Source organism: Mustela nigripes, chromosome 1 (genome assembly GCF_022355385.1).
Source record: "Mustela nigripes isolate SB6536 chromosome 1, MUSNIG.SB6536, whole genome shotgun sequence".
In the NCBI taxonomy this organism is placed as follows: Eukaryota; Metazoa; Chordata; class Mammalia; order Carnivora; family Mustelidae; genus Mustela; species Mustela nigripes.
This window is the reverse complement of record NC_081557.1, coordinates 252143617-252163050: the sequence shown is the minus strand read 5'-3', so window position 1 is coordinate 252163050 and position 19434 is coordinate 252143617. Positions and strand designations below refer to the sequence as shown.

Genomic DNA, 19434 nt, shown 5'->3' with positions numbered 1-19434 from the left:
ACCCATAAATCTTATTTCAGAGATGCACTAAGAATTTGGCATCCTAAAAAATCCAAATTTTTACAAAAGATGATCATTTACATAAAGAAGCTTGGAGATTCGGATTACCAAAAGCATTTCTTTATTTGGGTGGTCTCAAAGATGAGATCATATCACAGAATGGGACCTTGAAAACACATGGAAATTTCATATTGGTAATAATTATAAATCTTTGTAATAATTGCCCATGATATAAATTAATGCTGTGCCATTGATGGGGAAAATGGATTGTGACATAAGTAAGGGTTTTATTAATCACAAGTTGCTGGTATATTACCCAATTTATAGTATTTTGAGATACCATGTTGTCATAAATACCACCAGACAAATTGTTTAAATTTCCTAAGATTATATATATTTGTGTTTATCAAAATATGTACTAAAGATATGCTCATCTGTAGTCTCTAAGATAGTTCATACTGTCTCATAAATTGCTCTTTTAAAAAATATATTCACATTTAAAATCATGTTTCTTTTCTTTCATTACAACATCTGTATAAACAAAGAATTTTAACTTCTAAGTTTAAAGTCAGACTGAGCTATAAATTGATTCCCAAGAACAAAATAGAAGACCATGAGAAGATGAATAAATTGTGGTTTTCAGTGAAGCAAAAAGTGACTCAAGGAAGAACAACTGCACAGACAGGATTTACTAAGAACGAAAGTTCCTTCTGTACTTACGGTCCTATGAGCAGTTTTTAGTACGGAAACTGTAAGCCCACTGGAATTATGTTTACACTTTTTTTAAAAAGTGATGAATTGCGTGATTACAGTGTTTTGTATGGTTTATGGTCTTGTTTACCATAACATTAAATCTCCTAAAGCAAATTATGCCAAGAAAAGGGATTTAAAAGAAGCCAATACAATTTCCGCAAACTCGAACAAATATTATTAAAATCCTCAAAAACACTGAAACAGTTCATTTTGGGAAAAATCATCTGATGTGAACCTCTTATTATTTGTAAGTTAATACAATTTATTTATCTATCTACTCAACCATTCATTCAACAAACAGCTGTTGAGTTTTATTATATGCCAAGAAATAAGCTTTATTCTCTGGGAGATGAATATGAATATAATGAGTATAAATGTTATGGTTCTTATCCAAAAGCTATTTACTCATGAGCAACTTTCTCAAACTTTTTAAGTAGTAGCTTTCTTCTGTATTAAATGAGGATAATAATTTGAAACTCCTTCAGAGGAATTAAATCAATTGTCAGGCGCATAATAAGTGCTTGGTCAAAGTTGCATATCCAGTGTGTTTTGATCCTGCTAGGGTTTTATTTATTTATTTTTTAAAGATTTTATTTATTTATTGGACAGACAGAGATCACAAGCAGGCAGAGAGGCAGGCAGAGAGAGAGAGAGGAAGGGAAGCAGGCTCCCTGCTGAGCAGAGAGCCCGATGTGGGGCTCGATCCTAGAACCCTGGGATCATGACCTGAGCCGAAGGCAGAGGCTTTAACCCGCTGAGCCACCCAGGCACACCAATTCTGCTAGGGTTTAAAATGTATATAAGAAATACATACAAAATCATTCCTAGTAGATGGAATGGTGTAAAGGCATGAAGAGATATCTGGGGTTCCTAACAGCATCTAATAATAAAACTCTCTGCCTCCATGTTGCCCAAAACTTCCAGATTCCTTGGGTCAGAGCTGTCTAATTGCCTTGATGTCTGCAAATGGAGTTTCTTATCTCTGTCTTCTTCAGTTTAAAATTTTCAGTGATAAAGACTTAAAATGACCACTAATTTTAGAGCTCTAGAGTGTATGTTTGCGTTCCCCCCAAAATACTTGGATTGAAATGTAATCCCTAATGTGATGGTATTTGGAACAAGACCCTGTGGAAGGTGATTAGGTTATGAGGGCAGAACCTTCATGAATGGGATTAGTGTCCTAATAAAAAAGAGCCCAGAAAGGAATATAGTAAAAAGATGGCTATGTATGAACCAGAAAGCAGCCCTCATCATCAGTCAACAAACCTGTCAGCACCTTGAGCTTGGACTTGCCAGCTTACACATTGTGAGAAATAAATTTCTGTTGTTTATAAATCACCCAGTCTATGGCACATCTGTTATAGCAGCCCAACGGGTCTAAGACATTTAATTAGTGCCTTTGCTTTACATTATAGTGGGACTGATATAGACTATGAGAATTTCTTTGTTATAGAATTTTGACTTCGTTTTTTCAGTATATAATCATTGTATAATTTCTCTCTCTCTCTTTTTAAAAAAAGATTTTATGTATTTATTTGACAGAGATCACAAGTAGACAGAGAGGCAGGCAGGCAGGGGGTGGGGGGTGGGGAACAGGCTCCCCACCAAGCAGATAGCCCGATGCAGGGCTCTATCCCAGGACCCCGAGATCATGACCTGAGCCGAAGGCAGAGGCTTAACCCACTGTGCCACCCAGGTGTCCCTCATCATATAATTTCTTACTTCCTTATAGCCTCACATATGATATAAGCACTTATTTCACAATGCTTTTCATCTACTGATCCAGAACTGATTCTATACCACAGAGGTGAAGGAAAACGTGAATTTGGATCTGCTAAAGACAAAGAATACATTTAGTTACATTAACAGCATAATTTGAAGAAAATGTAGAAGAGGATAGGTTAGAGAGTATATGGTGTATACTTTTAGAAATTAAACCATTATTATTTTACTTCATTTATTGGCCTGTTTGTTTGAGCATGTCTTGCTACAGAAGTCTTAAAATGTTTATAGGTATTTGGTGTGGGGCCATGCCAAAAGATTAAAAATGAAAGGAGATAAGATTATGCACTGAAAGAGAAGAAAGATTTCAAATAAAGTCAGATAATACACTAATGATATAATTGGGTAGATTAAAAGATAAGCGAAAACTGAAGAAGGGAAAACACAAGATGCCATAATAAGTGGGAAAACCACAATAAAACAAATTAATAATTAGACTTAATTGACTTCCTGCCCTGACAAGAATGGTATACAGAAGACATCAACGTATTCCATAGAAAGCTCAGGAAGGGGCTAAGGAGAAGCAATCTAGCTGGATATTTAGATGATGTCAGACAGAGGCCCCATCCTTAAACTTTAATATATTTTTTCTTCTTAATAACTAGCTACTTGCTCCAGTAGTACTACAAATTAAATTATGACTTCAACAGTCTGAAAATTGTGGATACTGTCTATTTTTCCCATTTATGTATATATTTGCTGAAATATTTTTGGTAGTTATATATATCTAGGGTGATTTGGGGGTTGGGATGATGAAGTTTACGTTTTCTAAGGCCCCTAAAATATCCCTTGACACTAAATTTACTAAATTGATTTGGAAACAAGCATACCAGTTACATGTGGATTTTAATATTTACTCTACCACTGAACTAACTGCATGGCCTTGACAGATTATTTAACATCTCTAAGCCTTAGTTCCCTCATATGGAAAATTACAGAGTGGATGAACTCAAAGGTCACTTAAAGTTGTAAAATTAGTTGAATTTTTATTCTACAATTTTTGGGTTCTTCTCCTACATTTTTTACTAATTGCATAGCATCTGGCAAGCCCCTTCTCTGCTTCAGGCATCTATTTCCTTATCATTAAACATGGGAAATAAAGTAAATGATTAATAATGTCCTTTAAGCTTAGAGTCCAAGTTGAATAGGTGATTGATGATAACATACGGGCAGGTCCATGTTATATAAATTATGGTGTTATATTTTTGTTGAGCAAGTAGATCAGCTTTCATCAGAAGAAAAAAAAAAACCCTGTTCAAAAAATTTTAACAACCAAAGGAATTAAAATGGCACACCTGCATTGCTAATGACACTAAAATTGTACAAATTTTACACTAAATAATCAACAAATATCCTTTAAGTAAAGTTAAATTTCCTTGCATAAACTATCAAATTTGCATTTACATTTATCACTTAATTTTATTTATTAATCCCACCTATCTTATCTTCACTAGACACATTAAAACTACTGAGTCTTATGCCAAAACATATCTTGTAAATCTCCTCTTATATACCACAGATACCAAGAAAAAAGTACATTCAAATAGCAAGGATAGCGCTACTAGAAAAAAAGAAAATCATATATATTTTTTTCCTCAAATTCAACTTAACTTTTCTGTTATGTGCTGAATTGTGAGTCCGGATAAAATTCTGGTATTAACATACTAACCCCTAGGATCTCAGAGTGTGACCTTTTATGGAGACAGAATCTTTACAAAGATAATCAAGTTGAAATGAGATTATTAGGATGGGGCTTGATCCAATATAGCTGATGTCCTTAGAAGAGGAAATCAGGACACAGAGACACGCATAGAGGGAAGAGTACATAACCGAAACACAGAGGGGTACCTGGGTGGTGCAGTGGGTTAAGCCTCTGCCTTTGGCTCGGGTCATGATCCCAGGGTCCTGGGATGGAACCCTGCATTGGACTTTCTGCTTAGTGGGGAGTCTGCTTCCCTCTCTCTCTCTCTCTCTCTCTGCTTGCCTCTCTGCCTACTTGCTATCTCTCACTGTCAAATGAATAAATAAAATATTTAAAAAAAAAAGAAGAAAGAAAGAAAGAAACAGGGAGAAAAGAACCATCTATAAGCCAAGAGGAAATGACTAGAACAGCTCCTTTAGTAACAGACATTAGAAGAAATCATCCCTGTGAACACCTTGATCTCAGCCTTGCGGCCTCTGCAACTGTGGGAAAATAAATTGGTGTTGTTTAAGCCACCAGTCTGCTGCGCCTTGTTACAGCAGCCCCAACAAACTAATACAATGTTTAGCAAATCCTCTCATCTTCCTTTTCCTAGAATCAATACACTTTCAGACTTCTACCCTCAGAACTATGAATTGGAAATCATAAATCTCAAGAAAACAGTTTATAATTCCATTTAAACAAATAGGGGGAAAACAGTTTCACTCTAGCAGTATTACAGCTAATATTAATAGACCTCCTCTCAAAGTACACTGAAGAAATGACATGAATAAACTGATATATCCAATTTCCATTGATTTGGCCTTGTGTTTTAGTTCCAACTTATTGTCAGTCCAGAAAGATTTATTATCCCCTATCATCATTAATAATGCCAAAATAATATGTGATTCAATATAAATTAAAAATAAACTTTAAGTCTACTTAAATACTAATATAGAGCTATAGTCACCTTACGAGTAATAAATGTACTCAGGCAAACATGAGTTTAGAATTAGGCAAACCATAGGGTAGACAGCATGATAAGAATTAACACTATGCCATATATACGGTATAGTGCATATATATTTATATATACACACATATACATGTATATATGTATATATGCATATATACATATATACATGTATATCCCACTAAATGGGATCTTTTAGTTAAAAATAATTTCTAGGGGCACCTGGGTGGCTCAGCGGGTTAAAGCCTCTGTTTTTGGCTCAGGTCATGATCTCAGGGTCTTGGGATCGAGCCCCGCATCGGGCTCTCTGCTCAGCAGGGAGCCTGCTTCCTCCTCTCTCTCTCTGCCTGCCTCTCTCCCTACTTGTAATCTCTGTCAAATAAATAAATAAAATATTTTTAAAAAATAATAATTTCTAAAGTCGACCTCAGAATTAAAACAATAATTCACATATATGGAATTTTAATGAAACTTGCAAGTTATCATTTGTAAGTCTCCCTGAAATAGAACAACAGTGTGTTTCATAATAGAGAGAAACATGTGTAGAGAATATTTGCATTCTCTACAACAGCTTGACCAATATTTATTTAGCCACAGGCTACGGAACGTTCAGGTATTCAGAAATCCATCTAGAGTGAAGTCAAATATCCTGAAAAGACGTTTGTACTTCCTTCATCCCCAGCCTCCTGAATCATCTGGTTTTTGTTTGTTTGGGTTTTTTAAAAGATTTTATTTACTTGACATAGAGAGAGATCACAAGTAGGCAGAGAGGCAGGCAAAGAGAGAGAGGGAAGCAGGCTCCCTGCAGAACAAAGAGCTTGGTGTGGGGCTCGATCCCAGGACCCTGAGACCATGACCTGAGCCGAAGGCAGAGGCTTAACTCTCTGAGCCACCCAGACGCCTGGGTGAAGTGTCTGTTTTTTAAGAAGCAGTAAATTACTCATTTTTCTTCCTGGAGAAGAGGTGTGAGGAAACACAATGTACCTAGAGTTAAATGAGATTACAAATGAGATACAGGTAGAAATAATTGCAACTCGGTAATTAGAAGGTCTAACATCTTCCAAACATGCATTGCTTTCTCAGCAATTTTCCCAAACCAACAATTGGAAATGGAATGGAGTATGTTCTTCCAAAATTATGTTCTAATGGCATTGTTAAATAATGGAATATAAGCAGAATTAGTTTCTCTTTTATTTACTTCCATTTAAGTTTTTCAACATACATCTTAATAGGAATGAGTCTTGAATGGCAGAATTAATTTTCCCTGGATGGGAAAAAATTTGATGTAAGAGCTTACAGTAAGTACTTGTCAGTATTAATAATAAAGCACACTTATACTCTTTAAGCACCCTGAGGGAAAGTTAAAATAAAAGGTACTGTGTTTATTTATTTCTATGAGAGTGTATCATTCTCCACAGTCTAGATACTTTTCTCAATTTATCAGCAATCCACGTTACCATGATATTTTTTGAAGAAAACTGCCCCAACCTTAAATAAACCTTAATTAAATCTTGATTCTAGTGACAATGAAAACAGACCTATGACTTATCTCTTTCCCATTGTCTTATTACCACAGTAAGGAAATCCATATAATCCATATATTCATAATATAGTAGCCCCTACGCAGTGTGGGAGATGGCACGGAATCAGCCAGATGGAGATAAAAATGTCTGTAGGTTGCTATATAGGGGCAGATTATTTCTCATGTCTTTAAATTACAGCAAAAAAGTAATAATAAACAAATTCAATGGAATTTGGAGTACTGAGTAAATTCGTCAGTACTGTGTTTCTCTAATGACCTCCAAAGGCAGGAATCCACCAAAGTTTCTTTAGGTACTCAGACTATCCCAATATTTCCCAAAAGACAAACCCAATCATCACAACAGTTTTAGGACAAAATAATCTGACTCTTGGAAATTTAGATTCCTTTGGTGATCGAGAGGTCAAATACAGTCCGATTACTGTTAGTTTTTACAATTTCTACCTTGATATTTGGGGAATGATGTTATATTCCAAGTGATTCTAGAGAGATAAAAGATAATAACTTATATTTAATACTCATTATCTCATAAGACAAACAAGTATTTATTGCAAATGACAATCTAGTCACCAGGCTAAGCACCTGATATTAGAAATAACAACACAAAGACACATCCAGCATTTCTCCCCAGTTTGGAGTTCTATTTTGCTTCCAGACAAATAGGCTCAGTGCTATACTAGAACTGTGCGCCACAGCAGGCCACAGGAGCAGCAATGCTGTCTAGCCAGGGAAGGAGTCAGCACAGGAGGGCTTCTTTAGAAGTAATGAGACTTGAAGCTGAATCTTTAAAGATAATTAAAAATTTGTCATGTGAATCAGAGGGGGATGGTTAAGGATCAAAGAGAAAGAAGAAAATTCCATGTTGAGTACGTAGGCATGAATGAATATAGCATGCCCAGGGAGCAGGAAGTGCACCAAGGATCATATTCCATTCCTTCAAAACTAATTTTTGTTCTATAAAACATGCATAACGCCAGACTAAAAAAAAAAAAAAAAAAACCACGATTGTGCTTGTACATAAATACCTTATTATTTCCTCTTTAGGTCACCAAATTATGCGCACGGATATGGACATAAGCAAATTGAGAAGAAACGCACAAATATTTTACGCACAAATATTTTACTCATGCTTTCCTTGTTTCCTACATTTTTAGTCACACTTTCATCCCCTTATGGTACTGCCAGAAAAAAAAGTAACACATAACAAATATGTCCACACACTAAGTACAAAATATTATAAAGCATGAACATTTGTGCTGGAAAAACCTACTGCCAATGTGTCAGACGTACTGACTATTAGTGTACAAGTAAGAGCCAAATCCAGCCTAATCATACTAAATGCCATGGTGGGTGCAATCCAACCTTCTAGGTTTAAACTTTTTCATTTTCTGATTTTTATTTAAGTATGTATCTAGCCAGGCCATAAACAAAAGCAGCTTATATTGGCAACTGACAGAAGATGTTCAAGTCATCACGCAAAAATTGAGGGGGACTGACAAAGACTTCATAGCCATGGATTCATGGACTACAAGGAGATTGCTTATTATTCAGGAATAACATTTGGAATTTTATGGGATAACAAAGTGACAGTGGTTAGAGATGGTGATGGTGGTCATGGTGATGGTCATGAAGGAGTGTCCACTGCAGAGAGCTTCCTCTGTGCCAAACACAGCAGGAACACCCTGTGCAGCCTACCTCATTCATTCGTTAAAGAGCACAATTATGTGATGATACTATTAATGGCTCACTACGACTAAGCCCTTATTTTTCAACAGTACCGGCACTAAGTACTGTTCTTGTTTGCTCCTCAATGCAATCATCATTGACACATAGTACGCTTCTTTCATTCTTATGATAACTTAAAGGGTATATTATAATCGACATTTACCAATGGGAAAAGAAGACCCAGAAAGTTTCAAGTCAGACACTACAAAACTTTAAGAAAGACTTGGATATGTCAAAGACGTTCTTTGTGGCCTAGAAAAAGGTACCCATTTCTGACAGAAGCTTAAAAGGATGGATCCCTCTTTAAAATAAAATGGTCCCATGATAGGAATCCTATAACATTTTTTGAAAAACGGGGAGCTCTCTCCTAGCTCCTTCTTTATCATAATCACACTATTACCATCCCTAAAAGACAGACCCAAGAGCAATATTATAGGTTACAGATCTACCAAAGGGCTAAACATCAATTTCAAGGTACTATCATATCTTACTCAACCTCTAAAATCAGCATCCAATGTACACTAGAATAGTCCACAAGGAAAGGGGCCAAAAACACATAAGAAAAATGATTAAAAAGTGTTTCAATTCTCCCAAAACCTCCATTCAACTATACTGTTCTCAGATTTTGTAGCCAAAAAAGTCAAGATATTGTTATGGGATAGAACATAAATCAATAACCCAGAATTCTGAACTAACTCAAAAAGGGTACTAAAATGCAAGATATACATTCTGACATTCCCAAAACTTGCAATGCTTCTTAAACCATATTTCACAAGCCACCATATAAAGATTGCTGTTTTTAGGGGCACCTGGGTGGCTCGGAGGTTTAAGCCTCTGCCTTCAGCTTAGGTCATGATCTCAGGGTCCTGGGATAGAGCTCTGAACCTGGCTCTCTGATCAGCAGGGAGCCAGCTTCCCCCCCTCTCTCTCTGCTTACTTCTGATCTCTCTCTCTGTGTCAAATAAATAAATAAAATCTTAAAAAAAGAAAGAAAGAAAGAAAAAAAAGACTGCTCTTTTTATCCATAAGGCCCATGTGAGGTATTGAGATAAAGATCTCTATTATATCAACTGTTTTATAAATATTCTTATCAAGGCAACCTGTAATTCCCCCTCATAAAAAAAACGCTGGAATTTATCATAGTTCCTTAATAAATTTTGTATAATAATGAAAATGTAAAAACCTAAAAATTAAAACAAAACAACACAAAACAAAACAACAACAACAACAAAACAAACAAAACTGAAAACCTGATCAATCATTTAAGGTAAAACAGCCAAAGTATATACTTTTATATTAAATAAACGACACCCTGGGGGCGCCTGGGTGGCTCAGTGGGTTAAGCCGCTGCCTTCGGCTCAGGTGTCCTGGGATGGAATCCTGTATCGGGCTCTCTGCTCAGCAGGAAGCCTGCTCCCCTCTCTCTCTCTCTCTGCCTGCCTCTCTGACTACTTGTGATTTCTCTCTGTCAAATAAATAAATAAAATCTTTAAAAAAAAAAAAAACAAACAAACATAAAATAAACGACACCCTTTGAGAAATTCCTAAGTTAGATTTTGAGAGCTCTTAGGAAATCCAACTCTAGTGACCTAAAGCTCGTTAGCATTACAGAGTGAAAGTCAGGCAGTCAGCTTGCTGGAGAATTTTACATTAGTGATGACTTATAAATGCCACTGTAAAGCAACTCCACCCATTGGAACAGTCAGTGCCATCACTAAAATACCCAGTTCTGTGGAGGGTACACATTGATAGTAAATGGATTACCGACTTTTATTGCCTTATTTTTAACAAAACCACATAGTGAGTCTACGGACCCCAGCAATTCCTGGTGCCTGACGTCTGTGACTCAATGACATTTTTGTAATAAAAAGAACTGTACCGTGCATCCACTAAGGACACATAATGGAAATCTGTTTTAGATTATATATGTGTATGAGTGTCCGGGTTATTTAAGAGTGAAATATTCTAGAGTGTTTCTGTGTTACGCGTCATTTTAATCTGATAGCAAATTAAAAATAACTAAGGCAAAATGCTTTAATTTAGGTCAAACTCACTATTGGATTATGACTAATGATTGATATTTATTTATTTATTTATTTAACAGAGAGAAAGAGAGACAGAGAAAGAGAGAGTGGACACAAGCAAGGGGAGGGGCAGAGGAAGAGGGAGAAGCAGACTCCCTCTGATCAAGAAGGCCAACACAGGGGATGCCTGGGTGGCTCAGTTGGTTGGACGACTGCCTTCAGCTCAGTCATGACCCCAGAGTTCTGGGATAGAGTCCCACATCGGGCTCCCAGCTCCACGGGGAGTGTGCTTCTCTCTCTGACCTTCTCCTTGCTCATGCTCTCTCTCACTGTCTCTCCCTCTCTCAAATAAATAAATAAAATCTTTAGAAAAAAAAAAAAAAAAAAAAAAAAAAAAAAAAGAAGGCCAACACAGGCCTGTGATCCCAGGATCCCGGGATCAAGACCTGAGCCAAAGGCAGACATTTAACCAACTGAGCCATCCAGGTACCCCATGACCAACGGTTTTTAAAAACAAAATGTTGATAAGCCTTTCACCAGAAAGGATCTGAATTTAGGAACTGATCTCTCTCTCCTCCTCTTTTTTTTTTCTTTTTTAAGAGTTTATTTATTTATTTGACAGACAGAAATCCTAAGTAGGCAGAAAGGCAGGTGGAGGGGCTGCAGGGGGTTGGGGTGGGCAGGCTCCCTGCTGAGCAGAGAATCTGATGTGGGGCTTGATCCCAGAACCCCAAGATTCCGACCTGAGCTAAAGGCAGAGGCTTTAACCCACAGAGCCACCCAGGTCCCCTTAGAAATGCCTTAATCACCCCAACAGTAATGGATCATTAGAGTGCTTTAAGTACCAATTATTGGACATACTTCTAAAACTCAAGGGACCCAACAAAAAAATTCCTATTTTGGCCTCTCTTAAAAAACACAAAGACCTAGCAATACTTGGGCCCAAGTTACCACACTGTAAAAACTGAAGGTGAGCAATGGACTGCCCTCAAACCGGCCTGGCGGGCCTTCACCCCAGCCTGAAACCCTCTTCACTGAGGCTCACCTACCTAACCCCCAGCCACTTGCAACACTTAGTTTGACTCCTTTATATTATCTCTTGGGCCTGTAAGAATCTGTTACGTCCGGCTTTGTTGAGCAAAATCTTTTATTTCAAAATAAGGAAGGCCCTTCCCCACTGCAGTAGATGCTCTATATAGAAGACAGGGGGATCCTTAGAAACAGGAAAGTTGAATCATGTTCTGGCTCTGCCCAAAGCCCTCCCATTTTCCTCAGACCCAAAGCCCTTACTCAACCTCACGAACCCCCCAATACACAACCGCTCTTCCCTCCAAAAATCTCCCATTCACTAGTGCCCAGCCCATTGCTCCATCTGTGTTAGTTACTCAAATCTCCTTGCTGTTCCCCCAGTACACTCCCGTCTCATAGTCTTTTTGCACTTCCTGTTTCTTTCTAGAATGTTCTTTCCCGAGACGTCATGACTCAGAAGTCACTCTTTCACTGAGATAGCCTCTGAATATATGCTATATACTTGCAACATCGCCACCTACCAGCAATTCCTCTCTCCTTGCATATTTTTCTCCATAGTACTTAGGGAGATAGGATTACCCTACTTTAAAACCAGATTTTCAATTTCCCCTCTTCTCTCTCCTGAGCCCTCCCCGAGAACACCTTCTCCTGTGAGCTGAATACTCTCTCTGTTGCTCGCCTCACCCCAACTCCTGTGTTCTCCGCATCTAGAACACTGCCTGGAGCACAGTGGTACTCAGTGTTTATGGGAAAAAAAGGTAGAATGTATAGTCTTGACTTTATTACCATTTTAATCACTTCATATGTCTTTGGCATTCACCAAGAAAAAGATGCCTGCTACCTTTAAGCTGGGAAATAAAGAGGTAAAATTTATTAAAATTAATACAAATTGGTAGTCATTTCTCCTACTGGACATTTAATGCCATTCTAAAGTAAATGAAGGACATTCAGAAGATGTCACCCCAAAATATGCCACTTAGGCATAAGAATTATTTGGAGCTGAAGGTAATTAAGAAACAGCAAACACAGGAGGAGCTCTCTGCCCTCCTACTTTCTACATAAAAGCAGGGAATAAATTTCTCTTTTGTAAAGGAAATTTCCATCTGTAAAGCTGTCCTAGTCTCCCTTACCAGGAATAAGAGAACTACTCTGGAAACAACTCTTATCACCTGAGATGACAGGAATCTGCATGATAAACCTTACAAAGGACCCTCCTCACCCACATTCCCAGTCACCTTCTCCCAACTACTCCTGCTGCAGAAGCCTGAATGTCCTTTTTTTCTACCTAAGGTTTCTTTCCATAGTTTTTCATGCTTTGTTAAAATGGTATATAGGCCCCCGTCTAATTCATTCCTTGAGATTTTCACTTCATTTCTGTTATACACCCACATGCATATGAAATAAAACTTTTCTCCCGCTAATCTTTCGTGGGTTGAATTCAGAGGCTCCAGCCTCTGAATCTAAGAGAGCAGAGCAAAGTTTTGTCTTCCCTATATTGAAGGAAATTTAAGTCAGCGTGGCCACTAACAGTTTTTTAAACATTTAGATACAAAATCAATTTTTATCTCTTTCCCTTTGGGTCTCCCTGGCCCTTTCTCTGTCTCTCTTACCCACCCCCCACCACACACACACACAAAAGGTGGTTAGGAAATAGGTCGTAGAAAATATCAATATAAATGAGAAAAACCAAACAGCTAAATTTAGGGGAGAGATTTTATAAGTTGAAGTGGAGCATAATTTGTCACCCCAATATACGTTTCTATGGCATAAGGATTATTTTAGGCTCATTATTTTTAAGAAACTACAGATTCAGAAAAAGCTCTTAACCTCCCCCTCAACTGCCTAAATTTACATTGGAAAGGGGGCCTGTACTAGAGAGCTATTACCAGAAATACCTTCCAACCTAAGACTCCAAAGGCATAACAGGGTAACCTTTGTTTTCAAACATCTTGTTCCCCTTTCCTGTTAATGACCTTCCACCCCGTGGTGTCCCTAGACCCTTACCCTTTCCTTAGCTCAGCATATTATTTAAGCTTCCATTACCTAGCTACACTTTGGGTCCCTTATGTGTATGGGGCTTCTGCATGTGTAAAATTTGTTTTTCCCTTGTTCGCCTGTCTTATATCAAATTAATCAGACCAGCCCATGACCCTGAAAGGGAAGAAAGGAACATTTTTCAGCCTCTACAGTAGGTGACCATGAAGGAACTGTGAGGCTGCTGCCGCTGTGACAGCCTTGGACTTAGGACACAAAGCTGACAGATGGTAAGAATTCTTACCAGAACAATCTCCTGGATCTCCGCCTGCAGGGTCCAGTGGAAGTGAGAGTCCTATACAGCCGCCCCCCCAACCTTTTTTTTCTTTTCTAACTGAGGTTAGTAGGAAAAAAAAGCGGGGGGGAGTAGTTAGTTTTTCAATTCTTTTCTTTTTCTTTCTTTTCTTTTTTTTTTTTTTTTTAAGATTTTAGCTTTTCATTTGACAGAGAGACAGCAAAAGAAGGAACACAAGCAGGGGGAGTAGGACAGGGAGAGGCAGGCTCCCCACTGAGCAGGGAGTCCCATGCAGGACTTGATCCCAGGACTCTGGGATCATGACCTGAGCCTCAGACAGACTCTTAAGGACCGGGCCACCCAGGTGCCCTGGGAAGTAGTTTCTTGGGTACAGCAACTCTGATAAAAGATTTGTTTTGAAGACTCTTGTTTTTATTGATCCTTCTCATCCCTGAGATGGTCAGTGTTTGCTTTGTCTCTGTTGTTTTATGTGTCCTAAGAAGGAAAGTCACAGGGTAGAACTCAGGCAAAAGTGTCCCTGTTGCTTGTTGTGGGAGTTGTGCTCACCAGACCAGCACCTGGGTAGATAAACATGGCTGGGGGTTACTACGCAAACATCCTAAAGGTTGTTGCTGAGGGACATCTTGGAAGCCAAAGGCACAGAACTGGTAGGTACAGGTTGAGCCCTTAGAAGGTACAGGGCAGTAGCCACCTAAATTCAAAGACTCTCATGTTAAGATAACTTGGTCATGAAATGAATTAGACTGACATTGGGTTATCCACCAGCCTCAAGAAAATGGTCCATGCAGTGAGGTACTCTGTAAGACGCTGAACAATCCCCCACCCAGCAGAGCTATTAGTTTGGCTCCAAGAGACCCAATCTTAGCTAAAGCTCTTCATGTGCATCAATAAATAAATAAATAAGAATGGATGAGGTTTTCCTTTTTATCTTGTCCTATAGAGAGAGCGCTTGGTTTTGTGCCCAGTAAGAATATTCTCTCTGGTCTCCGCTAGCCTGAAGGTGCATACCGTTGGCTTGCATCTTGAGGGCCCGTTAAGTAGACTGAGTTTCTAAGATACAAAGTCACAAGTAGCACCCTCTCTCTTTATCCAATGGTGCCGGGTCTTGGGGGACTCTGTCATCAGGGATCCCAGTACCTAAGGGCCTTCTGTCATTTCAACCTTTGTTGTTTTTAGTGTTGGAATCCACTAGCACCTGCCTGGTCTTCCAGATCAGCAGGTCTGTGATTAGAAGCATATCACATTCTCACGGGAGACCAGAGACATCATTTTCATTATATAATTCTTAACGCCAAGGACAATGAAGGTCTTTGCTTTCTTAAGCTAATTCTGAGAGTGAACTTTCTGGATCTTGTTGTCAACGGCATCTTTTGCACTCTCCTTTAAGGTTACCTCTTACATGCATGGTCAAGCCATAAAAAGGTTTATTGGTTTGAGTCACTCCTGAGATTAATGTAAGACCCTTCTCATCAATGTCCAGATAATGGATACTTTGAATTGACTGCATTTAAAAGAAAACAATTTCTACTGGTACCTACATAAAGACCCAATTAAAAAGAAAACACAGGAATATAACGGCAAGCCTTTGGAACTCCCTTAACAAGATGAAAGAACAGAAATTAGACTTGAAACAAAAATTAATGTTGACATCCAATGTATAAAATCCCCTTTCTCAAAATCCAGCCTCATCTGCCTGTTCTGGCTTCCTTTATCCTACAAGATTTACAAAGAGCACTCTAGCCTGATAGCCAAGCCTAGGATAAACAGGCTACTCAAATAAATGCTGACTGCCAGGAAGTGAATTCAACAGACACACCTGGGATAGGCAGTAAAGTTCACCTTGCTATTTCTTATGACTCCGGCTCTCCAGGACTCTATAATCACGCTCTACCAACTTCAGTTTTCCTTCCTATGTAATGTCTTTTGCAGATATACTTAGATCTCCCACTCGAAAACTCATGTCCCCTGGACAACAGCAAAGTTTTTTAAATTATAAAGCCAGTTAGCCTCGACAATCAGAAGATCCTACCAATTTAGAGAGGAATTAGCATCAGATGGAAAACTGGGTTAATAAAAAATCTTAATGTCTTCCCCAGAATCATTACTAAAAATTTTAGCTATCTAAATAGGTAACCTTAATTTATTCCATCTGCCAGAAACACAATTTGGATCAAACTGTTCTTTTATAAAGTAGTGAGTTCTGCATTATTATAACTGTCTCAGGGCTAAAATTTTACAATAGAAGCTATAAGGTCAGTTGGTATTTCTTTGTAAGTTTATGTGTGTTTATATATGTATTTTATAGATCTGTGATATTTCTCTACCTCTGGACGGTATTGCCAAAATTAATTTCTAAAGAGCTCTATTTAATTGACTTAAAATTAAGCACTTAAAAATTCATTATTTCTGAGTTCTCAAAAATATAACAGAAATTAATCCAAATGTTTTTCAGCTTCATGTGGTCTGGAAAAATATTTGGTATTAAAGCTAGTTTAAGTTCATTGGTTTAGTTAAAACAAGCCTCTAGAGTTATCAACATTGAACATAATACACACATACAACTTTTATTCTGTTTGGGTTTACTAGTCAAATAAGTTCATGTTTTGTCTCCTACAAAATTTGTCAGCAAGAAAAACAGCTTAGGATGATAGCTGACTTTGTCTAAGGTCTCGCGAAGGTTTTGTGAGTCATTGAAAGAGTTCTTGGGTTTAAGTAATTTAGGTAGATATAAGTAGGAGAAGAGTTTTGTGAACTTTTTAGTACAATTATATTTTATGGGATGCATACTTAAAAAGAGCTTCCAAACTAGTTTTTGGTAACTTAAAATGTTTGAGTTTTGCTAAATGAAATGAGAAAAATACATCAAATATGTAGATTATTTGTAAATAAGATAAAAGTGAAATATCAGTGAACATAAATATATCTACCTCAGGCTTTCTTTCTACAGAAAAATGAAAAACATTTGCGCATAGTAGTAAACATACCATATTCTACATTAAAAGATTATACTATGATGAAATACATGTTTCTAGAAATCGTGAACTATATTAATGAATTTGCCAATCAAAAGAAGCTGCTATAATGGTCTATAATTGCTTACTTTTTAGGTTTGCTAGAAATTAAGGTTTCTAAGGGTTAATATTCTAATTAATGTAACTAATTAAAACTGTTGGAAATAATAAGGGAAACAACTCTGTATGCAAGGAAACTAGGATGTCTTTGGGTTAAAAAAAAAAAAAAAAGATATGGGATAAGGAAATGTATTTTTGTTAAAAGAAAAGGAACTAAATTTGTCCTAAAGTCAAACTGGTCATTTCAAAATGGAAAAGGGAAGAATGAAGGACAAAATACGGTAGAAAGTTGGGAAGAGAAAAACAGGGAAGGAATCTTCCCTTGTATAGTCAAGCTGGCTATAATTGAATGAGTTTATTATAAGGGTTATATAAAATTAAGCTTTAAAAATGAGTAGTATATTTATGTAAAACTAAAACAATTTTCTTTAAACTGCTAAAAGGACAAAGGTTTCCTGTACTGTTGATCTGCTCTGCATATTAAGATATTGTGAGAGGTTTTCCTTTACTTCTTAAGTAATCTTTCTAGAAAGCAATGATTGTTTCTTGCAAAAATAATTTCCTATTGTCTTAATCAGGTCTCTGATTGTTTAAGAAAATTGAGTCTCCTCAGTATTAAGAGAGCGAAGTATTGCTTACAAACATGTAACTTTTTATATTTGCTATTGAGATCTTTTATAATCATTTTGGTTAATTACATAATTAGTCATGGTTTCATAATGATCAGTGAACTCTATTTTAGTCAAGAGCCCCAACCTTTTGATATTTTTGATGCACTTCCCCCAAATTAAATTCTACATAACATCTTTTGGACCTGGAACTAACGTTAGGATTTTCCAGGGGATCCCTGAAACATCTCAAAAGATTTGTTCTCTGTTTATAACAAGATATGGTATTCTAATCAGGCTTACTCGAGATATTAAATTATGGGGGAGGCATTGTCAGATAAGTGATGCTCAGCATTTTTAGGTTATATTTGTATGACTATTTGTTACGAAGACAAGGCTTTTAAAAGATTTATGAAAGTTCTGGGAATCTGATGAGTCTTGGTTTAATGTTATTGGTTGTAATTCAAGTTATTATTTTAAAATGTTGTATGTCACAGAAATAAGCAAAGTTCATTGTCAAATGTATTAAAATGAACATTCATCAGATCTTTAATCATGACCACTCTTAAGTCTTTACTCATTTCCAGTTGTTGTTTTACTCTGATGCGTTTGCAAAACTGTTTTATCTTTTCATGGAAAGAAATTTGAGAACAGGTTTCTGATAAATAAGATCATAGCATTTAACTGGGTAGGAATTTAAAATTTTTCTAATGTAAAAACTGGATTCATAAATCTGCTAATAATAGATCAAGATCAGGAAGAATTAATTACATGGGACTGAATAAACTAATTGTTGGGCTGGCAGGAAGGGCTACTAAAGATGGTGAAAGTTCCCGCCACAAGACCTGAGCTCGGACAGGAGAACAAAGGCCCAAGCAGGAATCTGAGACCCCCGCCCCAGGCTCCTGTGGACCAATGGAATCCCGATGTGCGGCGGGATATCCAAATAAGGGAAACTTGCCAAAAGACCCCTGAGCTTTCCCCAAGACCCCTTAAAAGCCCCCTCCTCCCTGCCTTGGGCGCGACTTCCGCCACTCTGCTTTCCAGAGTCGCAGAACCTCACCGGAGGGTGCCCACCTCCTCCCGGCGCAACTTTCCTGGCTCCCCTTCTCCTGAGCCCTGAAACTTCGCCGGAGAGCGTTTTTAATAAATCTTGCCTTGCACCCACTTTGCCTAGTGTTGTGTTTATCTCGCCGGAAAAAACTTTACACTAATGATTATAATTTTTTATGACTTTCTATTTGAAACATTGCTCATTCTTTCATGTTTATTTTCCAGATTTAAGGAAAGTTTCTCTCTTAAGCTATCTATAACTTTAGAGCAAATATTTGTGAACAAGAATGAAACAATTTGGGGTGCTTGGAGACTCAGTCAGTTGATTGTCCAACTCTTGATGTCAGCTCAGATCATGTTCTGAAAGGGCCTGGGATCAAGCCCAAAGTCAGGCTCTGAGCTCAGCAGGGAGTCTGCTTTAAAGGTTCTCACCCTCTGCCCCTTCTCCTACTCATGCTCTCTCTCTAAAATAAATGAATGAAAAGAAAGTTAGAAAGGAAGAAAGAAAGAAAGAGGAAAAAGAAAAGAAACAATTTTTCTCCTTACCGATGCCACCAGAATTTGAAAACCTATAGCTCAATCGCTCAAATGTGGGCAACCTCTGGGCCTTGTGCTGTGTGGCCACTCAGAAAGGTCCCCAGGAGAATTCCAACTGCAAACCAGGAAAATCTATCACATTGCCACTGCCTGCTCTCATTCCCTCTTAAGATACTTTGAGCCGGACATTTATAAATATTCTTGACAGGCAACGCTCAGGATTCCGACGCTGGATTTATAATTGGCTCCCACCATTAAACCTTTGTTGTTCTTTCATTTCCATTGAAATGTCTTCTATTAATTGCTTGACTATATAAGCCTAATTTGGGAAGCCCGCCTGCAAGGCCAGCTCCCAAAATGAGAAACAA

General features: G+C 37.6%; 1 protein-coding gene across 13 annotated transcripts in view; it reads right to left on the bottom strand.

The window, feature by feature from the left end:
- Positions 1-19434, bottom strand: part of ADGRL3 (adhesion G protein-coupled receptor L3) — an 801456-nt gene that overhangs the window by 429602 nt on the left and 352420 nt on the right. The window lies entirely within an intron of this gene.